Below are 13,030 nucleotides of genomic sequence, written 5' to 3' on the forward strand. Positions count from 1 at the left end.
CTCGGTTATCGCGGTTAATGGGGACCGAGACCACCCGCGAAAACTGAAAATCCGCGAAGTAGCGGCGCACCTTCAAAAATGCTTAAAAAAAATATATAATAAATATATAAATATATATATATATATATATATATATATATATATATATATATATATATATACGGGGGGAGAGAGAGAGAGAGAGAGTGAAATTCATGTTATAACAAAAAAAACAAATTATTATTAAAACTTATTATTTTTTTATTCCCCAACCATTCTTTTTGTATTTATTTAATTACTCCGACTTTTACCTGCTGGTACGCCGTCCGGTGTGCCCTGTGAAATGAAAGGTGGCATTCTTTATTTATTTATTCATTTATTCATTCATAACTGACAGCCTCGCGCTCCGCTTGTGCCCGGCAGAAGAGGTGCTCCAATTCGGCTTAACTGTGACACACGCCCGCCCTCCTCCCCCGGAGCTTCCATTCGGTTAAACTTAGGGGCCGCTTGGCACCGCCCGTGCCCGGGGAAGGTGCTCCTCTTCGGCTTACTGTGACGCGAGCATGCCCTCCTCCTCCGGAGCTTCCATTCGGTTAAACTTAGGGGCCGCTTGGAACCGCCCGTGCCCGGGGAAGGTGCTCCTCTTCGGCTTACTGTGACGCGAGCATGCCCTCCTCCTCCGGAGCTTCCATTCGGTTAAACTCAGGGGCCGCTTGGAACCGCCCGTGCCCGGGGAAGGTGCTCCTCTACGGCTTAACTGCCACGCACGCCGGCCGGAGCTCTGGTACGGTCCGAACCGCGCGAAACGTCGCCACCGATCGTGTCCGGGGGAACGTGCTCTTCTTCGTCCACTCTCCTCTTCGCCCACGCTCTTCTTCGGCGCACGCCGGCCGTCTAACCGCTCCAGCGCCCCGTCGTGCCGCTCGGCGAAACTACAATGCCCCCGAATATTTTTTAGACCCGCGAAGCACTGAACCCGCGAAAGGTGAACCTCGAAGTAGCGAGGGTTCACTGTATGTATAAGACCAAGACCTACAAAAAAGTCTCTTGGAGCAATGAGCTAGGTTTTACAGGAAGTCGGCCATTTTGAATTTACTTAAAAGGGGGCGGGTCTCCACAATGGACTTTGTGTAGAAATTATTATTGGGGCCCGAGCAGCGACCGCGGCGAGGTCCCTATTGTTTTTGTAGAAAATATTATTACTTTTATTATTATTATTATTATTATTATTATTATTATTAGGGCCTGAGCAGCGACCGCTGCGAAGTCCCTATTGTTTTTGTAGAAATTATTATTATTATTATTTTTCCGATTGTTCGATCGCATTTTTGACCCCCGAAACATGCACAAAAACTCACCAAACTTGGCAGTCTCATCGGGCATGGCGAAAAATTTGATATTTTTTAACGTCTAATATGAACAGGAAGTGAGTTATGAATTTTTGAAAGTCCGACTTTTGCCCTTTTTTGCATGTTTACAGGGGTCATTCTTTTGCACCCTGATCCTAAAGGCTTCATCTGATTGCCTTAAAGTTCTGTCTGGAGCATCTTAAGACCTGGGACAAACACTGGGGCTAAAATTTTTTGTTTCCGAAATACTATATGACGGGGGCGGGGCTTCAAAGTTTTCACTTAAGATTTCCTTCGCCGCAATGGACAAAATGCTTAATAACTCTCCTGCCCGTGCTGCTAAAAATCCAAAACTTCACATGTACATAAAGAGTCGGTACCTGAAGACATCTATATGTTTATATTCAGTTATACACCTTGCGCCAATCAATATAAATGTTTACATTTTGACGTACTGCACGGTGCCCTTTTAACGAATCCGACTGAAAATTGGCTAGAAAAGACTCAAGACATTGATCTTACTCTATCCCTATTTTTATGACTTTCCTTCAAAGGGCGTGGCTATTACGGTGCCGCAGAGTCTGATTATTCTCCGTGGCAACAAAAGTTCCTGCAAAATGATTCAGATGATCCATCTTCTGGAAATCTTTCACATTTGAGGATATTCAGGCCCTGAAGACGGCTGCCAAATTATTTTTAATCGCAGTGGTAGCGCCACCAACTGGTTAAAACAAATACAAATTATTTTCGTTGATGTTTTTCTCCGGGCAGGTTAACAAAATCTACCTTATATTTGCTCGGATGAGTGTTTAGGCCTTGAGCATGTCACAATACGAAAGTCTTTCGCCTTCTTCAGAGTGTCACATGATGGTGTCTTATGACCCGTCTTTATCAGCTGATGTTCCATGAGGGCGTGACTTACCTGTCACAAGAATGAAGGCAAGTCACGCCCCCCGCTGTCCGTTCACTCCGCCAAGATGCTGGTCCAGGTGGTAGAGAGGATGAAGGCTCCCTTGTCTCTGTTCATGGTTTTTATGCCTCGCTTGCAGATCTCAATGGCCTCTCTGATCCAGCGCTGTTGTTTGTTCTCTTCTGTGCGGATGACCCTGCCCTTCTCCCGGTCCATGATGTGGTTTTCCCTTTTGCAGTGGTCAGTGATTGCTGATTTGTAATGTTCATGTTGTGCTTGTTCTTTTACTGCTCTGATTTTTTCATTTTTTTGACAGGTAAGTCACACCCTCATGGAACATCAGCTCAAGACACCATCATGCGACACTCTGAAGAAGGCGAAAGACTCGCCGAAACATGTCAGGTAAAAAATTAACCTAAAACATAATTGTCTGCTTTTAATGAATCAGTCAAATATCAATAATAAGAAGACAAAATGAACCTAATACAAATAAATGAATGCTTAATAACTCCCCTGCACATGCTCCTAAAAATCCAAACCTTCACCTGTAAATAAAACGTCCCGACCTGAAGACATCTTAATGTTATTATTTTGTTATACACACAGTGCCGCCAAGTGGAATCAAAAATTTGTTTTTATTTTAATTTTCACGTACTGCATGGTGCCCTTTTGACGAATCCGACTGAAAATTAGTCAGAAAAGACTTAAGACAATGATCTTACTCTCTGCCGAATTTTGTGACGTTTTGGCAAAAGGCGTGGCTATTAAGGTGCTGAAAAGTCCGATTGTACTCTGTGGCAACAAAAGCTCCGGCAACATGACTCAGATGATCCTATCTTCTCGAAGTTGTACACATTTGAGGATACTTCAGCCCTGAAGACATCTACCAACTTATTTTACATCGTAGTAGTAGCGCCACCAACTGGTAAAAGCTAATACAAGTTATTTTCTTGGATGTTTTTCTCCGTGCAACTCAACAAGGTCGCCCTCATATATGCTCGGATGACTGTTTCGGCCATGAGGATGTCACAATACGAAATTCGTGATTTTTCGTGAAAAGTTGTGGGAGTGGCATTGCACTGTTCAGCAATAAAACAAAGCTGATTATGAGGTTCTAAATATGAACGACAACTCGTAAAACTTTACACACACATCAGGCCGAGCAAATTTATCAATATTTTATACGTTAGTTGTGCAGCTTTTTTGAAATGGCTCGCCATGGCCCTCGAGAAATGTTAAAAAAAAGCAGCTCTGGTTGAGTGTTTCACCTCGCTTTTTGTAAATTTTATGGAGTACAGTGAACCCTCGGTTATCGCGGTTAATGGGGACCGAGACCACCCGCGAAAACTGAAAATCCGCGAAGTAGCGGCGCACCTTCAAAAATGCTTAAAAAAAATATACAATATATATAATAAATATATAAATATATATATATATATATATATATATATATATATATATATATATATATACGGGGAGAGAGAGAGTGAAATTCATGTTATAACAAAAAAAACAAATTATTATTAAAACGTATTATTTTTTTATTCCCCAGCCATTCTTTTTGTATTTATTTAATTACTCCGACTTTTACCTGCTGGTACGCCGTCCGGTGTGACCTGTGAAATGAAAGGTGGCATTCTTTATTTATTTATTCATTTATACATTCATAACTGACAGCCTCGCGCTCCGCTCGTGCCCGGGCAGAAGAGGTGCTCCAATTTGGCTTAACTGTGACACACGCCCGTCCTCCTCCCCCGGAGCTTCCATTCGGTTAAACTTAGGGGCCGCTTGGCACCGCCCGTGCCCGGGGAAGGTGCTCCTCTTCGGCTTACTGTGACGCGAGCATGCCCTCCTCCTCCGGAGCTTCCATTCGGTTAAACTTAGGGGCCGCTTGGAACCGCCCGTGCCCGGGGAAGGTGCTCCTCTTCGGCTTACTGTGACGCGAGCATGCCCTCCTCCTCCGGAGCTTCCATTCGGTTAAACTTAGGGGCCGCTTGGCACTGCCCGTGCCCGGGGAAGGTGCTCCTCTACGGCTTAACTGCCACGCACGCTGGCCGGAGCTCTGGTACGGTCCGAACCGCGCGAAACGTCGCCACCGATCGTGTCCGGGGGAACGTGCTCTTCTTCGTCCACTCTCCTCTTCGCCCACGCTCTTCTTCGGCGCACGCCGGCCGTCTAACCGCTCCAGCGCCCCGTCGTGCCGCTCGGCGAAACTACAATGCGCCCGAATATTTTTTAGACCCGCGAAGCACTGAACCCGCGAAAGGTGAACCGCGAAGTAGCGAGGGTTCACTGTATGTATAAGACCAAGACCTACAAAAAAGTCTCTTGGAGCAATGAGCTAGGTTTTACAGGAAGTCGGCCATTTTGAATTTATTTAAAAGGGGGCGGGTCACCACAATGGACTTTGTGTAGAAATTATTATTGGGGCCCGAGCAGCGACCGCGGCGAGGTCCCTATTGTTTTTGTAGAAAATATTATTACTTTTATTATTATTATTATTATTATTATTAGGGCCTGAGCAGCGACCGCTGCGAAGTCCCTATTGTTTTTGTTGAAATTATTATTATTATTATTTTTCCGATTGTTCGATCGCATTTTTGACCCCTGAAACATGCACAAAAACTCACCAAACTTGGCAGTCTCATCGGGCATGGCGAAAAATTTGATATTTTAACGTCTAATATGAACAGGAAGTGAGTTATGAATTTTTGAAAGTCCGACTTTTGCCCTTTTTTGCATGTTTACAGGGGTCATTCTTTTGCACCCTGATCCTAAAGGCTTCATCTGATTGCCTTAAAATTCTGTCTGTAGCATCTGAAGACCTGGGACAAACACTGGGGCTAAAATTTTTTGTTTCCGAAATACTATATGACGGGGGCGGGGCTTCAAAGTTTTCACTTAAGATTTCCTTCGCCGCAATGGACAAAATGCTTAATAACTCTCCTGCACATGCTGCTAAAAATCCAAAACTTCACATGTACATAAAGAGTCTGTACCTGAAGACATCTATATGTTTATATTCAGTTATACACCTTGCGCCAATCAATATCATTTTTTACATTTTGACGTACTGCACGGTGCCCTTTTAACGAATCTGATTGAAAATTGGCTAGAAAAGACTCAAGACATTGATCTTACTCTATCCCTATTTTTGTGACTTTCCTTCGAAGGGCGTGGCTATTACGGTGCCGCAGAGTCTGATTATTCTCCGTGGCAACAAAAGTTCCTGCAAAATGATTCAGATGATCCATCTTCTCGAAATTTTTCACATTTGAGGATATTCAGGCCCTGAAGACGGCTGCCAACTTATTTTTGATCGCAGTGGTAGCGCCACCAACTGGTTAAAACAAATACAAATTATTTTCGTTGATTTTTTTCTCCGGGCAGGTTAACAAAATCTACCTTACATTTGCTCGGATGAGTGTTTAGGCCTTGAGGATGTCACAATACGAAAGTCTTTCGCCTTCTTCAGAGTGTCACATGATGGTGTCTTGTGGCCCGTCTTTATCAGCTGATGTTCCATGAGGGCGTGACTTACCTGTCACAAGAATGAAGGCAAGTCACGCCCCCCGCTGTCCGTTCACTCCGCCAAAATGCTGCTCCAGGTGGTAGAGAGGATGAAGGCTCCCTTGTCTCTGTTCATGGTTTTTATGCCTCGCTTGCAGATCTCAATGGCCTCTCTGATCCAGCGCTGTTGTTTGTTCTCTTCGGTGCGGATGACCCTGCCCTTCTCCCGGTCCATGATGTGGTTTTCCCTTTTGCAGTGGTCAGTGATTGCTGATTTGTAATGTTCATGTTGTGCTTGTTCTTTGACTGCTCTGATTTTTCATTTTTTTGACAGGTAAGTCACACCCTCATGGAACATCAGCTGATAAAGACGGGTCTCAAGACACCATCATGCGACACTCTGAAGAAGGCGAAAGACTCGCCGAAACATGTCAGGTAAAAAATTTACCTAAAACATAATTGTCTGCTTTTAATGAATCAGTCAAATATCAATAATAAGAAGACAAAATGAACCTAATACAAATAAACGAATGCTTAATAACTCCCCTGCACATGCTCCTAAAAATCCAAACCTTCACCTGTAAATAAAACGTCCCGAACTGAAGACATCTTAATGTTATTATTTTGTTATACACACAGTGCCGCCAAGTGGAATCAAAAATTTGTTTTTATTTTAATTTTCACGTACTGCACGGTGCCCTTTTGACAAATCCGACTGAAAATTAGTCAGAAAAGACTCAAGACAATGATCTTACTCTCTGCCGAATTTTGTGACGTTTTGGCAAAAGGCGTGGCTATTAAGGTGCTGAAAAGTCCGATTGTACTCTGTGGCAACAAAAGCTCCGGCAACATGACTCAGATGATCCTATCTTCTCGAAGTTGTACACATTTGAGGATACCTCAGCCCTGAAGACATCTACCAACTTATTTTACATCGTAGTAGTAGCGCCACCAACTGGTAAAAGCTAATACAAGTTATTTTCTTGGATGTTTTTCTCCGTGCAACTCAACAAGGTCGCCCTCATATATGCTCGGATGACTGTTTCGGCCATGAGGATGTCACAATACGAAATTCGTGATTTTTCGTGAAAAGTTGTGGGAGTGGCATTGCACTGTTCGGCAATAAAACAAAGCTGATTATGAGGTTCTAAATATGAACGACAACTCGTAAAACTTTACACACACATCAGGCCGAGCAAATTTATCAATATTTTATACGTTAGTTGTGCAGCTTTTTTGAAATGGCTCGCCATGGCCCTCGAGAAATGTTAAAAAAAAGCAGCTCTGGTTGAATGTTTCACCTCGCTTTTTGTAAATTTTATGGAGTACAGTGAACTCTCTGTTATCGCGGTTAATGGGGACCGAGACCATCCGCGAAAACTGAAAATCCGCGAAGTAGCGGCGCACCTTCAAAAATGCTTAAAAAAAATATACAATATATATAATAAATATATATATATATATATATATATATATATATATATACGGGGAGAGAGAGAGTGAAATTCATGTTATAACAAAAAAAACAAATTATTATTAAAACGTATTATTTTTTTATTCCCCAGCCATTCTTTTTGTATTTATTTAATTACTCCGACTTTTACCTGCTGGTACGCCGTCCGGTGTGCCCTGTGAAATGAAAGGTGGCATTCTTTATTTATTTATTCATTTATTCATTCATAACTGACAGCCTCGCGCTCCGCTCGTGCCCGGGCAGAAGAGGTGCTCCAATTTGGCTTAACTGTGACACACGCCCGTCCTCCTCCCCCGGAGCTTCCATTCGGTTAAACTTAGGGGCCGCTTGGCACCGCCCGTGCCCGGGGAAGGTGCTCCTCTACGACTTAACTGCCACGCACGCTGGCCGGAGCTCTGGTACGGTCCGAACCGCGCGAAACGTCGCCACCGATCGTGTCCGGGGGAACGTGCTCTTCTTCGTCCACTCTCCTCTTCGCCCACGCTCTTCTTCGGCGCATGCCGGCCGTCTAACCGCTCCAGCGCCCCGTCGTGCCGCTCGGCGAAACTACAATGCCCCCGAATATTTTTTAGACCCGCGAAGCACTGAACCCGCGAAAGGTGAACCGCGAAGTAGCGAGGGTTCACTGTATGTATAAGACCAAGACCTACAAAAAAGTCTCTTGGAGCAATGAGCTAGGTTTTACAGGAAGTCGGCCATTTTGAATTTACTTAAAAGGGGGCGGGTCACCACAATGGACTTTGTGTAGAAATTATTATTGGGGCCCGAGCAGCGACCGCGGCGAGGTCCCTATTGTTTTTGTAGAAAATATTATTACTTTTATTATTATTATTATTATTATTATTAGGGCCTGAGCAGCGACCGCTGCGAAGTCCCTATTGTTTTTGTAGAAATTATTATTATTATTATTTTTCCGATTGTTCGATCGCATTTTTGACCCCCGAAACATGCACAAAAACTCACCAAACTTGGCAGTCTCATCGGGCATGGCGAAAAATTTGATATTTTAACGTCTAATATGAACAGGAAGTGAGTTATGAATTTTTGAAAGTCCGACTTTTGCCCTTTTTTGCATGTTTACAGGGGTCATTCTTTTGCACCCTGATCCTAAAGGCTTCATCTGATTGCCTTAAAATTCTGTCTGTAGCATCTGAAGACCTGGCACAAACACTGGGGCTAAAATTTTTTGTTTCCGAAATACTATATGACGGGGGCGGGGCATCAAAGTTTTCAGTTAAGATTTCCTTCGCCGCAATGGACAAAATGCTTAATAACTCTCCTGCACATGCTGCTAAAAATCCAAAACTTCACATGTACATAAAGAGTCTGTACCTGAAGACATCTATATGTTTATATTCAGTTATACACCTTGCGCCAATCAATATCATTTTTTACATTTTGACGTACTGCACGGTGCCCTTTTAACGAATCTGATTGAAAATTGGCTAGAAAAGACTCAAGACATTGATCTTACTCTATCCCTATTTTTGTGACTTTCCTTCGAAGGGCGTGGCTATTACGGTGCCGCAGAGTCTGATTATTCTCCGTGGCAACAAAAGTTCCTGCAAAATGATTCAGATGATCCATCTTCTCGAAATTTTTCACATTTGAGGATATTCAGGCCCTGAAGACGGCTGCCAACTTATTTTTGATCGCAGTGGTAGCGCCACCAACTGGTTAAAACAAATACAAATTATTTTCGTTGATGTTTTTCTCCGGGCAGGTTAACAAAATCTACCTTACATTTGCTCGGATGAGTGTTTAGGCCTTGAGGATGTCACAATACGAAAGTCTTTCGCCTTCTTCAGAGTGTCACATGATGGTGTCTTGTGGCCCGTCTTTATCAGCTGATGTTCCATGAGGGCGTGACTTACCTGTCACAAGAATGAAGGCAAGTCACGCCCCCCGCTGTCCGTTCACTCCGCCAAAATGCTGCTCCAGGTGGTAGAGAGGATGAAGGCTCCCTTGTCTCTGTTCATGGTTTTTATGCCTCGCTTGCAGATCTCAATGGCCTCTCTGATCCAGCGCTGTTGTTTGTTCTCTTCGGTGCGGATGACCCTGCCCTTCTCCCGGTCCATGATGTGGTTTTCCCTTTTGCAGTGGTCAGTGATTGCTGATTTGTAATGTTCATGTTGTGCTTGTTCTTTTACTGCTCTGATTTTTCATTTTTTTGACAGGTAAGTCACACCCTCATGGAACATCAGCTGATAAAGACGGGTCTCAAGACACCATCATGCGACACTCTGAAGAAGGCGAAAGACTCGCCGAAACATGTCAGGTAAAAAATTAACCTAAAACATAATTGTCTGCTTTTAATGAATCAGTCAAATATCAATAATAAGAAGACAAAATGAACCTAATACAAATAAATGAATGCTTAATAACTCCCCTGCACATGCTCCTAAAAATCCAAACCTTCACCTGTAAATAAAACGTCCCGACCTGAAGACATCTTAATGTTATTATTTTGTTATACACACAGTGCCGCCAAGTGGAATCAAAAATTTGTTTTTATTTTAATTTTCACGTACTGCACGGTGCCCTTTTGACGAATCCGACTGAAAATTAGTCAGAAAAGACTCAAGACAATGATCTTACTCTCTGCCGAATTTTGTGACGTTTTGGCAAAAGGCGTGGCTATTAAGGTGCTGAAAAGTCCGATTGTACTCTGTGGCAACAAAAGCTCCGGCAACATGACTCAGATCATCCTATCTTCTCGAAGTTGTACACATTTGAGGATACTTCAGCCCTGAAGACATCTACCAACTTATTTTATATCGTAGTAGTAGCGCCACCAACTGGTAAAAGCTAATACAAGTTATTTTCTTGGATGTTTTTCTCCGTGCAACTCAACAAGGTCGCCCTCATATATGCTCGGATGACTGTTTCGGCCATGAGGATGTCACAATACGAAATTCGTGATTTTTCGTGAAAAGTTGTGGGAGTGGCATTGCACTGTTCGGCAATAAAACAAAGCTGATTATGAGGTTCTAAATATGAACGACAACTCGTAAAACTTTACACACACATCAGGCCGAGCAAATTTATCAATATTTTATACGTTAGTTGTGCAGCTTTTTTGAAATGGCTCGCCATGGCCCTCGAGAAATGTTAAAAAAAAGCAGCTCTGGTTGAGTGTTTCACCTCGCTTTTTGTAAATTTTATGGAGTACAGTGAACCCTCGGTTATCGCGGTTAATGGGGACCGAGACCACCCGCGAAAACTGAAAATCCGCGAAGTAGCGGCGCACCTTCAAAAATGCTTAAAAAAAATATACAATATATATAATAATATATATATATATATATATATATATATATATATGTATATATATATATATATATATATATATACGGGGAGAGAGAGAGTGAAATTCATGTTATAACAAAAAAACCAAATTATTATTAAAACGTATTATTTTTTTATTCCCCAGCCATTCTTTTTGTATTTATTTAATTACTCCGACTTTTACCTGCTGGTACGCCGTCCGGTGTGCCCTGTGAAATGAAAGGTGGCATTCTTTATTTATTTATTCATTTATTCATTCATAACTGACAGCCTCGCGCTCAGCTCGTGCCCGGGCAGAAGAGGTGCTCCAATTTGGCTTAACTGTGACACACGCCCGTCCTCCTCCCCCGGAGCTTCCATTCGGTTAAACTTAGGGGCCGCTTGGCACCGCCCGTGCCCGGGGAAGGTGCTCCTCTTCGGCTTACTGTGACGCGAGCATGCCCTCCTCCTCCGGAGCTTCCATTCGGTTAAACTTAGGGGCCGCTTGGAACCGCCCGTGCCCGGGGAAGGTGCTCCTCTTCGGCTTACTGTGACGCGAGCATGCCCTCCTCCTCCGGAGCTTCCATTCGGTTAAACTTAGGGGCCGCTTGGCACCGCCCGTGCCCGGGGAAGGTGCTCCTCTACGGCTTAACTGCCACGCACGCTGGCCGGAGCTCTGGTACGGTCCGAACCGCGCGAAACGTCGCCACCGATCGTGTCCGGGGGAACGTGCTCTTCTTCGTCCACTCTCCTCTTCGCCCACGCTCTTCTTCGGCGCACGCCGGCCGTCTAACCGCTCCAGCGCCCCGTCGTGCCGCTCGGCGAAACTACAATGCCCCCGAATATTTTTTAGACCCGCGAAGCACTGAACCTGCGAAAGGTGAACCGCGAAGTAGCGAGGGTTCACTGTATGTATAAGACCAAGACCTACAAAAAAGTCTCTTGGAGCAATGAGCTAGGTTTTACAGGAAGTCGGCCATTTTGAATTTACTTAAAAGGGGGCGGGTCACCACAATGGACTTTGTGTAGAAATTATTATTGGGGCCCGAGCAGCGACCGCGGCGAGGTCCCTATTGTTTTTGTAGAAAATATTATTACTTTTATTATTATTATTATTATTATTATTAGGGCCTGAGCAGCGACCGCTGCGAAGTCCCTATTGTTTTTGTAGAAATTATTATTATTATTTTTCCGATTGTTCGATCGCATTTTTGACCCCCGAAACATGCACAAAAACTCACCAAACCTGGCAGTCTCATCGGGCATGGCGAAAAATTTGATATTTTAACGTCTAATATGAACAGGAAGTGAGTTATGAATTTTTGAAAGTCCGACTTTTGCCCTTTTTTGCATGTTTACAGGGGTCATTCTTTTGCACCCTGATCCTAAAGGCTTCATCTGATTGCCTTAAAATTCTGTCTGTAGCATCTGAAGACCTGGGACAAACACTGGGGCTAAAATTTTTTGTTTCCGAAATACTATATGACGGGGGCGGGGCATCAAAGTTTTCACTTAAGATTTCCTTCGCCGCAATGGACAAAATGCTTAATAACTCTCCTGCACATGCTGCTAAAAATCCAAAACTTCACATGTACATAAAGAGTCTGTACCTGAAGACATCTATATGTTTATATTCAGTTATACACCTTGCGCCAATCAATATCATTTTTTACATTTTGACGTACTGCACGGTGCCCTTTTAACGAATCTGATTGAAAATTGGCTAGAAAAGACTCAAGACATTGATCTTACTCTATCCCTATTTTTGTGACTTTCCTTCGAAGGGCGTGGCTATTACGGTGCCGCAGAGTCTGATTATTCTCCGTGGCAACAAAAGTTCCTGCAAAATGATTCAGATGATCCATCTTCTCGAAATTTTTCACATTTGAGGATATTCAGGCCCTGAAGACGGCTGCCAACTTATTTTTGATCGCAGTGGTAGCGCCACCAACTGGTTAAAACAAATATAAATTATTTTCGTTGATGTTTTTCTCCGGGCATGTTAACAAAATCTACCTTATATTTGCTCGGATGAGTGTTTAGGCCTTGAGCATGTCACAATACGAAAGTCTTTCGCCTTCTTCAGAGTGTCACATGATGGTGTCTTGTGACCCGCCTTTATCAGCTGATGTTCCATGAGGGCGTGACTTACCTGTCACAAGAATGAAGGCAAGTCACGCCCCCGCTGTCCGTTCACTCCGCCAAGATGCTGGTCCAGGTGGTAGAGAGGATGAAGGCTCCCTTGTCTCTGTTCATGGTTTTTATGCCTCGCTTGCAGATCTCAATGGCCTCTCTGATCCAGCGCTGTTGTTTGTTCTCTTCTGTGCGGATGACCCTGCCCTTCTCCCGGTCCATGATGTGGTTTTCCCTTTTGCAGTGGTCAGTGATTGCTGATTTGTAATGTTCATGTTGTGCTTGTTCTTTTACTGCTCTGATTTTTTTCATTTTTTTGACAGGTAAGTCACACCCTCATGGAACATCAGCTCAAGACACCATCATGCGACACTCTGAAGTAGGCGAAAGACTCGCCGAAACATGTCA

This window comes from Idiotropiscis lumnitzeri, unplaced genomic scaffold (assembly GCF_059441095.1).
Source record: "Idiotropiscis lumnitzeri isolate Australia: NSW breed Sydney's pygmy pipehorse unplaced genomic scaffold, RoL_Ilum_1.0 HiC_scaffold_97, whole genome shotgun sequence".
In the NCBI taxonomy this organism is placed as follows: domain Eukaryota; kingdom Metazoa; phylum Chordata; class Actinopteri; order Syngnathiformes; family Syngnathidae; genus Idiotropiscis; species Idiotropiscis lumnitzeri.